Consider the following 12,039-nt stretch of genomic DNA (forward strand, 5'->3'; position numbering starts at 1 on the left):
TTTGTTTTGACCTGTCCGTTTGTTTATTGGTTGGTTTTTAGTTTGTAGCAAGTTTATGCAAAAGTACTGAACAGAAAATCAGCAGCAGGCTTCTTAAACAAACTCGCCCACTTCACCCACCCCTCCACTGTTAAAGTAGTGAGCAGATCTTCGTTTTTTGGGTGAACTATCCCTTTAACTTCTGTTTTAACACCTCTTTAAGCTTTTCTTTGACCCCTTTGTGACCTCCCGAGGGTCACAGCCACCAGGTTAAGAGCCTCCGAGTGAGACGACATCTTTCAGCAGCTATTTAGTGCCTGAGTGAACAAATGACGCTTCAGTGAATCCTCCCACCACCTGCTCGCTCAGGAGCTGCTCGCTGTAGCGTCCCCGCTGTGATTCTGACAGAACCTCCCAAGTAAACGCCAAAATGCGTCGTTGGTGATCGCCAAGTAACAATGATGCACCTGATGGCAGATTGCCTTCCAGAACATTCAACAGTCGTGCATGTGTTTGTGTAATGTTTGGTTATTTTTAGGCACAAATATGACTTGTGGGTAGAATAGATAAAATTATCTATTTGACATTGTGATCAATTCTGTTGATTTTGTAAAATAGTACGTTTTTTTTTAAATTTAATTGAGAAACACTTCATTCAAACAAAATAACTGGGAATATAAATTAGCCTGAAAATACATATTGGCCAATTTATCGGTATCTGAAATGTTTTACCCTTTAATATCGGTATTTGTTTAATGTGACTTGAGTGTTGAGTGATGGATGGACGTGTTCAACAAGAGCTAAAGTCCCAGTGTCAGAGAATAATACAGAGAAGAATCGTTGACAAAAGTTTCCCATCTGTTATTTTGCTGCAGTTTTTCCACTTTCTGTTTCCTCCGTATGTACAAACCGTCACCGCCCATTCAATGTGGAGATGTTTGCTCTCCGGAGGCAACATCCTGACTGTCATGTTACTTCATGTTATCAGTGGGGTTGTAGATTCAGCGGGACGTCGGAGGTAACGTGAGCATGCTCTGCAGTTTAACGTCCGTACAAAAGGTTCACGTGTGGCGGGTTTCTGACGCTGAGAACCTCTCGGCGTGTTTGGTCTCAGAGGGGGGAGATCTTTTGTTGGATAAATCCGTCAGATGTTAACATGTCTGTCACGCAGACATTCATTCATGTGTTTATTCAGAGCTTCCCTACTTGTAGTTAGAAACTGTGCTGGATGTTGGGCTGTACCTGTTTCCTTAGTTGTTGATTTTGTCTCAGCTCTTATTCAGACACAGAAAAAGCAAATCCTGCAAAGTAAAGTCAGTCTGTTTCACTTGTCAGCTTTTCTTCATCACATCTGTGCCTCTGCTGCTGGATCAGGGCCAGGATTTAGGTGAAAGGATTAATCTGAGGTCTCCCAGAACATTAAGAGAAACCTAGTGGCTTATATTTAATGGCGTGTAAGCTTATTAAACTTACCAAACTACCTGTGGATGATGGTGGCGGAGTGGTCGACTGTGATAAAGCCTCTGCAGCGAGACGTCATGTTGAAAAGCTCAACTTGAAAGTAGAGGAAGTTTCTCCTTACGTTTTTTGGAAGCGGTGCACTCCATGACTTCCAGAGCAGCTACTGCAGGCTTCAGTTAACCCACAATGATCCACTTACGGTGGTTTAAGCTTCTGCAGTGCCAGAACTAAATGAGTCATATCAAATGATGCATTGTGATTGATCGTTCGTGGTTTATACACACGTGAATCTCTTTTTACATATGTGAAAGGTTCTGCAGCCGTCGATAGGTTCAGCACTTTTGGCATCATCAGAGTCGGAACTCTGTGTTCTAACTTCACATGTCAAGTACCAATTAATCTTTTGCTGTTTATTTTTACGTCTTTTAGTCAATGGCTGCAGATGATTGTTCGATTATTTGTTAAATCTAAAAACACAACTGTCCAGAACACTCCTGGGTGACGTCGACAGATAAGATTTGTGTCGTCTGATCAAAAGTTCAAACACTCAAAAGACAAAATCCTCACCACATCTCAGATCGACTCTTCGTTGCTTGACTAATGGATAAATCTACTAATTGTCTCGGCTCTGCTGTTTAACCAAAAGATTCTGAGGTACATCATCAAAGTCACTGGGAATGAAATGAACAAAATAAACCATACACAAACACATCGATGTGTAAAGAACCTGATCGATCTTTTGGTTCGATTCCACAGACATACCGGTCCTGGTGTTTATGTTTGCAGGTATAAAAACTTCAGGCTGTTTCAGGATCATAACCCCGAAGGAAAAGTACACGAACCCTAAGAGATAGTGTGAGGTGTTGACATGTACACAGTCCATTATTACCTTGTCTCCAGGATTAGAGAAGAAAAGGAGAGTGTATTTACACAGCACCATTCAGACACAAGGGAATTCAATGGGCTTTACAATGACACGGCCATACATTAAAGTAATATGTTGAAGACATTCAAATAAGACATTCAAACTATATTAAATTACATATTTTATTGGATTTTAAAGTGTTGACAATGTAATCGGGGTGAAGATGTCACGTCTTACTTTACAGATTGTGTTGTCAATTATCCAGTTTGAAGCTCCTGAACATATCTGGGTCACTGAGAACATGTCAAGTACATTTTTTCACTCTCGTGTTCTCCAGCCCCTCCAGGGGAAATGTTGTGACACCAGAATGGATGTTTCTGTGGATGCTTTCTACAAGTACTCACCTGACCATGAAGCACTAACTCATGATTTGTGTTTTCAGGACATGTAGAGTCCTAAAACAAAATACCTGTTTTAAAGCTTTAAAATACTTTAAGATACTGTCTATCTGCAGGTTCAGTTAGTTTTTTAAATCTTTTTTGGCTCCTGTATATTTTCTGTACTCGGTCACACTTGACATTGCCCTTAGCGACGCTCTGACCTCTCGTGTGAAGCACAAACAAAACCACCGGTCCTGGTTTCTCTCTGGCCTTTTAACCCACCACCAGACATTTCAGCAGGCTGGTCTCACCTACCTCGAGGTCACGGGTTCAGTGTGTCGGACTCGGCACTCAGTCTCGTGTTGCGGCACCACGACGAGAACAGGGCTGTGTACTCAGCTGCTGGCGAAGGAGCCTCAAGGTTATTATAGCGTCAAAAAACAAATTGAAACCAAACTTACCAGGAAGATAAACACTTGAGCAAACATCAGCCTGATGAGAAACACCTAAAATGATTTTCAGGTCCTTGTCCCATCCACTAACATGGAGGATGCAGGATTTATGACTTACAGTATGTTGCTGCCAGCCAGCAGGTGGAGATCGAGACGCTATCATGTCATTCATCTTTAAATATAGTTTTTGGTTTTCACAACATCACATTAAAAGTTGACTAAAATGCAGATGGGAGAACTTCTCACTATTTTCCATCCTTTAAACTAATCGACCTATTTCTCTAAACTCACATCATCTTCTCATCATTCTGTATTTGTCATTTATATAAGAAGCTCCTTGCTGCTTTGAATGCGGTTTTATTGTTTGCAGCACTGAGGTTAAATGATTACAGATGTTTTAAGTCCTTTGTTTCCCTGCCCTGGGAAAAATACTTTTCTAAAAGGAAGTGATGCATCGTAAACCTTCTGTTTGTTTTAAATCAGCAGAAGTTTGGATAAGCAGGACACAAGTATCTCCCATATTACCATTATCAGTAGTTTAATCACTCATATAACATTTTATAATATCTCTCATAATAACACTTGGCTTGTGTAAGCACCAAATGTAATTAAATAAATCTAATGTGATAATCAGATGCTGTATAAAACACATAAGTTCCATTTGACCCTAAATAACATTGTGGTTTATGAAACAAAGCGTTGTTGAAGTGAGACGATGTAAACGTCTTTGTCTTGTGTTATTAAGTTGTCAGCGGCGTTCCTCTCTGTGATTATTACATTCCTGAACAAAGCCATTAGCAAACAGGACTGGGTGGAGTGATTCTAACAGGAACTTTGAACTTTTGCATCGCAGCATATAAAACCAATCAGAGACTCATTAATTCTTCCTGCCGTCAACAGGCTTTTTTTATGCAGAGCATTTCCCATCCACACGTAGCCGTTCTGAGTCTCAGATCTGCAAGAAAAAAAAGTTTCCCTGAAACGTGTTTGTTTTCTTTTTTAACTTGTTATCAACTTTTCCCTCCAGTGTCAGTCTGTGTTGAAACAAACAGAACGCAACCGCTTCTGAGGCTCGCTCGTGTAAACAGCCCACTGGAATGTTGGTTAAAACAACAACTGCAGGCCTGATTAATTTATCTTTCTCTTTTTGTAACTGTATCTGCACCTACTGAAACTTTTACACGAGTATACAGGTGTTTCCGACAGAGGCTGAAAAGAGGAGCTGCAGCGATGGACAGTGGGGAAAGTTATTTTGTGACTATTGGAGCATCTAAACCTTTTTTTAAGTTATAACACAAATGAATATTATGAACCTGAACATACGCAGAACATGTGAATGATGTAGGTTATTCATTTATTTTGTCCCACAATGTATTTTAATTATTTATAACGCAATGGCAAGACTAGACGTTGGTATCCAGGCCGTAGTTAACCAATACAGTGAAGTAGTTACATCCTGAATGAGCTTTGGACAGTGGCACAGGATGTAAATCATGATCAGGGGTGCGGAGTCCTTGAATACTGAAGTGATGCCAAGCTCACGTCTTTCTTATGGAAGGAAAATATTCCCATCGAGAAGGGTTCAGATCAGCTGCCAACTTTAGATGGTTATCTGTCGCGTGAGAGTGGGGGGTCCCCTGAGAATCAACCCGCAATATAATCACCCTTCATGGTGCTCGGGTCCGGCCCCCTAACAGCAGCCGAATCCTGAATGCGAGGAGGTTTATGGCCCTGCCTCTGTGCTGTGGGAGTCACGGAGGGTCATGCTTGTGTGGATATCAACAGGATTTACGGCACAATAGCAGTCAAGTCCTCCGCTTTGATCCAGAGTGTTTGACACGGGGTGAATCTGCTCCTGCCGGGCTCCCGGTCGCTTCCTGTCAAGACTCCTTAACAGGGCAGGGAAGTTATTTTTAGCACTTCTGCAAATTGGTGTTTGATATTTTTTTAATACGCAGCCTCACAGGCAGCAGATGGTTCACACCCAGGAACACTGTAATTCTTCAGACATGTATCCCTGAAAGTAAATCACTGTATTTCTGTATTTAACAGTGTTTTAACCTTCTGTGAATCAATAACGCAGCCTGTAATATAAACCATGTGAGGATGAAACCAGTGTAAACATAGTACATGTTTTCAGCTGGCAAACAAAATCAAGTAATAGTTGTGTTGTTGTGATGTCAACTCGTTAAATGTCCCTGGATATTATCAATTTCAGCTTCACGGAAGGATCTCGACGTGACCTGACTGGCATTAAACATTGATATGACATAAACAAAAACAAACCATAATCAGAGCAAAATCAGAGCTTTATTTATTTCAGAACCATTGTTTGTCCTGTTTTCCTTCCACTAAGTGACCGATTCAAGGTTTTAGATTTCGTTTATTCATCCCGTGCTTTTGAAATGGAAATGATCAAATTAAGATTCATTAAAAATAAGAGAGGGGAGAGAGCCGTCATCGTCCCTGACATCCGGCCCGTATGACGTGTTTGGAAACACTGAAGGTTGAAATGTTTCGCCCACTCCGAGGACTATTTGAGTTCCTCTAATCTGTGTCATTTTTGTGTTTCTCCATGGAGATGTCAAAATAAACAAACCGTAATCTTCCCCCCGAGGAGAAACAATAGAGCTGGAATAGCTTGACCTTGCTGTGATACAGAGTTGAAACAGAGGCTAATGTTTACTGTTGTTTGCCTTCCAGAGAAAACTGTTGGTTAAGGTCCGACTGATTTCAGGGGGTTGATACCGATATTGGTTTATCAAGTTCTGATATTTATATTTTTTTAAATAGCAGTGATCCCTTTGACGTCGTTGACAAAGACTTTATTATAAATACCTTTAAATACAAAAACAAATACTACGAAAAATTTAAAACTCAACTTAAAAATATAAATGTTTTACACCAAATAGAAATATAAATGAAATATCAATGAAATAAAACTTTGCATATCAGCAAACATAACAAACAATATTGTTTTGATCATCATCAACCCAAAACTTTTCAAAGATTTCTACTATCCATGGAGATAGCGGTAGTTTTATAAGCATTAAAGGAAGCGTAGTCTCTGCAGTGTCTCTCTCTGTCTCACATAGACGATAACACGTTCCAAGATGTACCGATAAACTGCAGCGGAAAAAAACAAGATGTCTCAATTCAGATAGCCTGTTTTAGTGCCAGCTGTTTATTTCAGTGGTCCCTATATTCTGAGGCTTTTATTGTCAGTAGTGGTATCTGGTCCGTGAAGCAGAGACGGTAAACATCAGTGTGCGTTCACGGATCATGACCCCTGCCCTCCCTGCAGGTGTTTTGTCTGTTTTGATCCACCTCAGATAAGAAACCACAGCCTCTCGCTTCCTGTCTGCTTTGCTGCATCAGTTAAATCTATTGTTTGTTTGGAGATGGAGCTTGTGAGTGATCCTGATTCCTCTGAAGACGGTCACGGCTACGGGATGTTTGAACCTGCGGAGATGTGATACACAGTCCTGGATAATATATCTGGTTCACGGTGGCACTGATGGAAAAAAGGTTTTTTAGCTCTGTTGATAATTTGTAATGATGAACCTTAGCATAGCCCTGAGAAGTCATCAAGGTAAACGGCTCCTTTAACTGGAGCGTGTTGTTGTGTGGAAAGTGCCATTCACACAGCGTGAGATCAGATTCCGGTCGCTCGCGGCACGATGGTAAAAAGACAAATTGTTGACTTTCTCTGTATAAAAACACGTGGGATTGAATCCTCTCATGGTTTTTATTGGCTGCTCTATAAACAAATCCAGTTTATATCTTATGCTGACCTCATTGAACCACTGGTGAGTTTACAAATTTAGTTTAAGTTTAAACAGCACATGTGGGAAGTATCTTAAAAACCAACCGCCTTCGCTCGTCCATTTCCTCTTCCTCTCTGTTTCTCATCCGTGTGCTTTTTGTGTGATGACACCACATTCACCGCTCAGGCCCACTGGGCACAGCAACACAACATGGCTTCAATTTCTCCCCGTCTCTTCCTTGACTGGACCATTTATAGAAAAACCTGCGCTGTGTGCTGACTCCCAGGCCGTGTCCTCAGTCTAAGGTCAGATGCCATTCGGCTTAAACGATTGTCCTCCGCCCTGATCCGACATCTTGAATTTTAAGGACGCAGTACCTTTACCGATGGAGGCCTTATTGCATAACCAGCACACATGTGATCCAGCTGTTCGGACTTGTTTTTAGCGGCGATATGGCTCCTTTGGCGTGTTTGTCATCGTCAGTCGGGCCCAGACAACGAACAGAAAGTGTGACTTGAGAAGCAGAAGCATTAACTGTAAATATTCGTTGTATATTGTGAAGAGAAGAGGAGTGTTTTTTATCTTACAGAATAAATAAGGCTAAAGATGTGTTCCTATATTAACATTTTATACAACAAAATGTTTATTTTTTAATTCAAGCTCTATATATTTGTGTTTTCTTCCTTTTTATGATAAAGATTTTGATGATTTTTACTTCTTACTTTTGTATGAAGGTGTTGATAATGACATCTTAGGAACCATTGCCCATTTTTTATTTAGTTTTATATAAAGCTGATGTATCGGAAAGTCCCTAAATCCGTCGTAGGTAAAACCCAGCTGTTACAAATCAACGACCGAGAGAGACATGACTTTTCTAAATGGACGTCGGCCGTCGTTACATTTGTTATTTAAACCTGAGCTTCTCCTGCTGTCACACGTCAAAATAACTTTCGTCACTGGTCAAAGCCTAATTCCTCTCGGTGCTGTGTCACGGTGAGTTATGATGAGTGCGGTGGCCTGTAATAAATGTCAGGAACCGCACGCAGCAGTGGGAGCTGTGTGCCAGTGGGGTTTGTACGTGGCTCTAACCAGGGGAGACGTGCTCAGCCGTCGTGAAACCCAGTGATTTACTACCTTCAGCCTCGTGTTGGTTCGTGCAGGTAAGTCTTTTTCTCTCCGGCCTGCCATTTACACCCCAGGTGGATAAGCCCCACGGGTATGTGGGGTATTTGTCACAGTGATGGAGCACATAAAGACCCAATTTCGTGAAATATGCTGAGGTTGAATGACGCACAAATCGACTTCTGAAGAATGTTGGATGAGATGCACTGAGTGTGTGTGTGGAAAAAACACAAAGAGACACAAGAAAGTATTGGGGAAAGTCCTGTGGTTTTTCGGTAGAAAGGTGATTACAAAAACGAAAAAAACAACTGTGGTCAGAAAACAGCTTAAAAAAAAGGAAAGACATAAAGGAGCATGTGGCTCACATGTGTGTCTGCTCGCTCCAGCCTCTCGTGGTGTGGATTTGCATACAGAGCGACACATGAAAGATGCAGCAGGCCAGACGAACAATAGGCAGATGCTCATTAGGCGGCGGGCAGAGAAAGTCTGAGCAGGAATCAAACACCACCTTGAGCACCCAACTGGTGTTTACTGGAAGGGAGCAGGAATGCCAAGAATGTCTGCCGTCTGAGTTTGTCCCTGAATTAAAGCTGCTCATAAAATGTGTCTCAGGCAACGTTTGAAACTGTCTTTATCTCAGGGGGTGGATGCCGGGAATCCCCAACTTACGATATCATTTTACAGGTTAAATGAAAAAATCTTTTGCATGTATGAGCCGGTGATCAATAAGTGACACATGAGGCTGAGACGAAGGAGTCAGCGAAGGTTTCTGGACACTTAATCTGCAGAGACAATCCAGAGAAGATGTCACATTAGTGGACGCAGTGTCGGCAGAGCGAGGACGATGCAGCGTGGGGTTTTGTTTTTCATTCTTGTGGGACGGAGGAACTAATTATTTCAAATGGCAGTTGACGTGGGTTTCAGAGCGTTTGTACGCAGGTTTGAGTCTCGTCCTTCCAGCTCAGATAAACTCAAGGAAATGATGAGTTAACTTGGATTGACATTAAATTGAGTTTAACTTTCCGGCAGAGCAGCACTTGAAAGTCTTGCTGACGAACAGCGACTGATTCAAAGTGCAGATGCTACTTTAATACATTCTGTGATGTAATTGGGTGCGATCCCTATAACATACCTCTTTCCTTTTCTTGCCTTTTTAGTTTTTTAAAGGCCTGTTCCGTGAACTCTGCCCGTACAAGCAGCGGCCACGTTGCCGGCCTTGTGACGAAGCATCTTGCTCCACATTGAGACATATTTTGAACGGCTGCTCGAGCAGCAGTTGGAAGGTAAATAACTGCAGCCTGCTGCTCACTTATTCAAATGACTCATTGTTGTTCTCATGCTTGTCATATATTCATTCCCTGGGAAAGTAAATACGAAATGCCTTTAGCTGCTACGACGATTACCGAGCACCAAACAGGTCATCGGTTAGAGGAAATGGGATGTTGATGACCCCGCTCTGTGGTATGTGTGACTGCTGAGAGTGAAGCCTGGTGGACAGGATCAGAGATCAGTGGTCCTTCTAAGGCCCGAGCCTCAGTCCTGATATTACCTCCTGGGAAAGCTCCTGAAACGTGTCGTCAGTCGTCCGGCAGATAACTCTGCATCACTGTGACATCTGTGAAAGAGAAAATGAAAAGCTATGTTTGCAATCTGGATTAATTAAGCCCAGTTACCCAGAAGTCCATTAGTCCTTCTAAATGAGCTCACAGGTAACGACAGCGTGAGTCCCGGCTTTGAACCTGCAGCTTCTAACGTCTTCTCCATTACTTGTGTCCTCATCTGAAGTTTTCTGTTGCCAGAGCACAAAAATCTTAACAATGTCTGTTGTGGCTGCAGGTGCCACAGTTACACAGAAATCAAGACTCGATACACAACCACAAACTGAAGCATCTGAACTGCACCTGAACACCCTGTTTACTTAAGCTTAGTTTGGTACCAAGGCTGGATTTCATTCAGTTCATCTAGGGTTTCAAATTTGTTCTTGTTTGACTTCCAGGATGTGATTGACTCACTGAAACCGTAGCAGCCCAGACAGACTCCAAGTCGTAGTCAAGACTCTACAACTACAACTCATTCTAGTGCGATGTGACGTCAGCTGCATACAGCGCTGAGGCCGTTTCTGTCGTTCAGACTCTCACCACTAATAATAGTGAAGGATCCCACTTTTATAATTGTGTTTGCATTAAAATTACAGCTTGCGTGCCGCCTCAGCGTTGGATCATCGGTTGTAACTCGCTCCAGGGAGCAGCGGAAAACCACAGTTTCTGGGGGAAATGTTATACACAAACATATCAGTTTGGGAATAAAATATGATATTTGGATCCTTTGCCTTAATTTCTTCTGTGGGATCCATCATTTGCCATTTCAGTCGTCAGTCGCAGATTACCAGCTGCAGTGCATGTTTGAGTCTGACCTCATTCTGGTTGTATTGTTTGGAGTTCAGGATCACAGCATGGCACCGTTGTTTATATGAACGAGAAGTGATGACGATGATCGTTTTCTGGTGAACAACCTCTTCTTCCTCTACTCTAAATTGCATGTTCGTTTTTTTTTTTAATGACATTTCTAAAGTTCGTTTCAAACTCGTTTCACAATTACATGGAATCACGGCTTATGTGTTGAGTGTATTTGCAGCACATTCGTCACTGAGGTCTCAACCACTGAGGTACAAGGGACAAGCTGTTGAACTTATACACTATAAAATTTATATAAAGATTTTGGTCTAAAAATATACTGTGTAATTACCCATTAAATCTATAGTGAATGGGTAATGGGTCCCTTTTCTCTATCACAGACAAACATAGTGATTGAACATGTATGTTGTATGAAATCACTGATTCCATTGTCCTTGCATGCCCCCCTTCTTCGTTCTCTGTTCATTATCTTGCTCTCTAGCGCCAGCGTTCTTTACCGATCACACATCGTCTTGACTCTTTCTCTGCAGATCAAAGAGGCATTGTTAATACCGCTGATACCGTGCCGTCAGCCTATTTTGCAGCAAGTTCTCAATAACAGGAAGCCAGGAGAAATGAGTTCTCCCATAATTACGTTGAGCTTGTTTTTCTCCTTCCTCCCCGTATAGTTTTCTGGGGGTAAACCAGCGCTGACATCAAAGACTGGAATGTTGAATCTTGATCTAGAATCAGAGGGGGCTTCCTCAGCGCCGCACCACTGGTTTAATAAACACCGCTTTATTAAATACCACCTCATAAACATGGACGTCTTCTCGATATGTATGGAGACTTGGAATCTGTTATTGGACTGGAGGACAGGTTTTGGATGGAACAAGTATTTTGAGCACTTATGGATAAGGAGAAGTCCAACAAGGGTCTCCCCTGGAGTTCATCATGTTAATATATTTCATTTTCATTCCAAATAATTAATTGTATTCTTCCAGAATTTGTTTGCAAAGAGAAATTGTTTGTGACGGAGTTCAGCCTGATATTATACACAGAAACTCTTACAACCTGGTCTTATTGTTGTGGTTTTGTTCAGTGAATATACAGATCGGTGTAACATTATACACACATCCAACACTGCAGAGATATCAGACGTCAATCACTTTAAAATGGAGACACGCTGGCTCCAGGTTGGCATCTGAATATCAGACAAGTACAAGCAAACCTTGGCCTGAAGTCCTGCACTTTGCCTTTCACACATGCACAACGCAGCGGGAGGTTCTCTGCACAGACACGTTCACAACAGCATCAAATCCTCTGCGTTATTCAGGCGAGAGGTGGAGGTTGGGGATATGATGTCAGAATGGACCCTGTTCAAAACTTCCATCATGACAACAGCTGGAGGGATCAGAGGCTAGAGAGTGGCCATTGCTCGTCAGGCTGTCAACTCCAGAACCTTGTGGTGGACACAAGCAGCGAAGCAGGCCAGAGGTATACAGCTGTGGTACTAACATAAAATCCTGGTGTGAGACAGTTTTTTAGATGCTTTGGTGGATTACTTTTGAACGTCCTTAAAGGTTCTGGAGACACGTACTCTCCTCTCACTCTTTCTGA

The sequence above is a fragment of the Paralichthys olivaceus genome, chromosome 19 (genome assembly GCF_024713975.1).
Source record: "Paralichthys olivaceus isolate ysfri-2021 chromosome 19, ASM2471397v2, whole genome shotgun sequence".
Lineage (NCBI taxonomy): Eukaryota > Metazoa > Chordata > Actinopteri > Pleuronectiformes > Paralichthyidae > Paralichthys > Paralichthys olivaceus.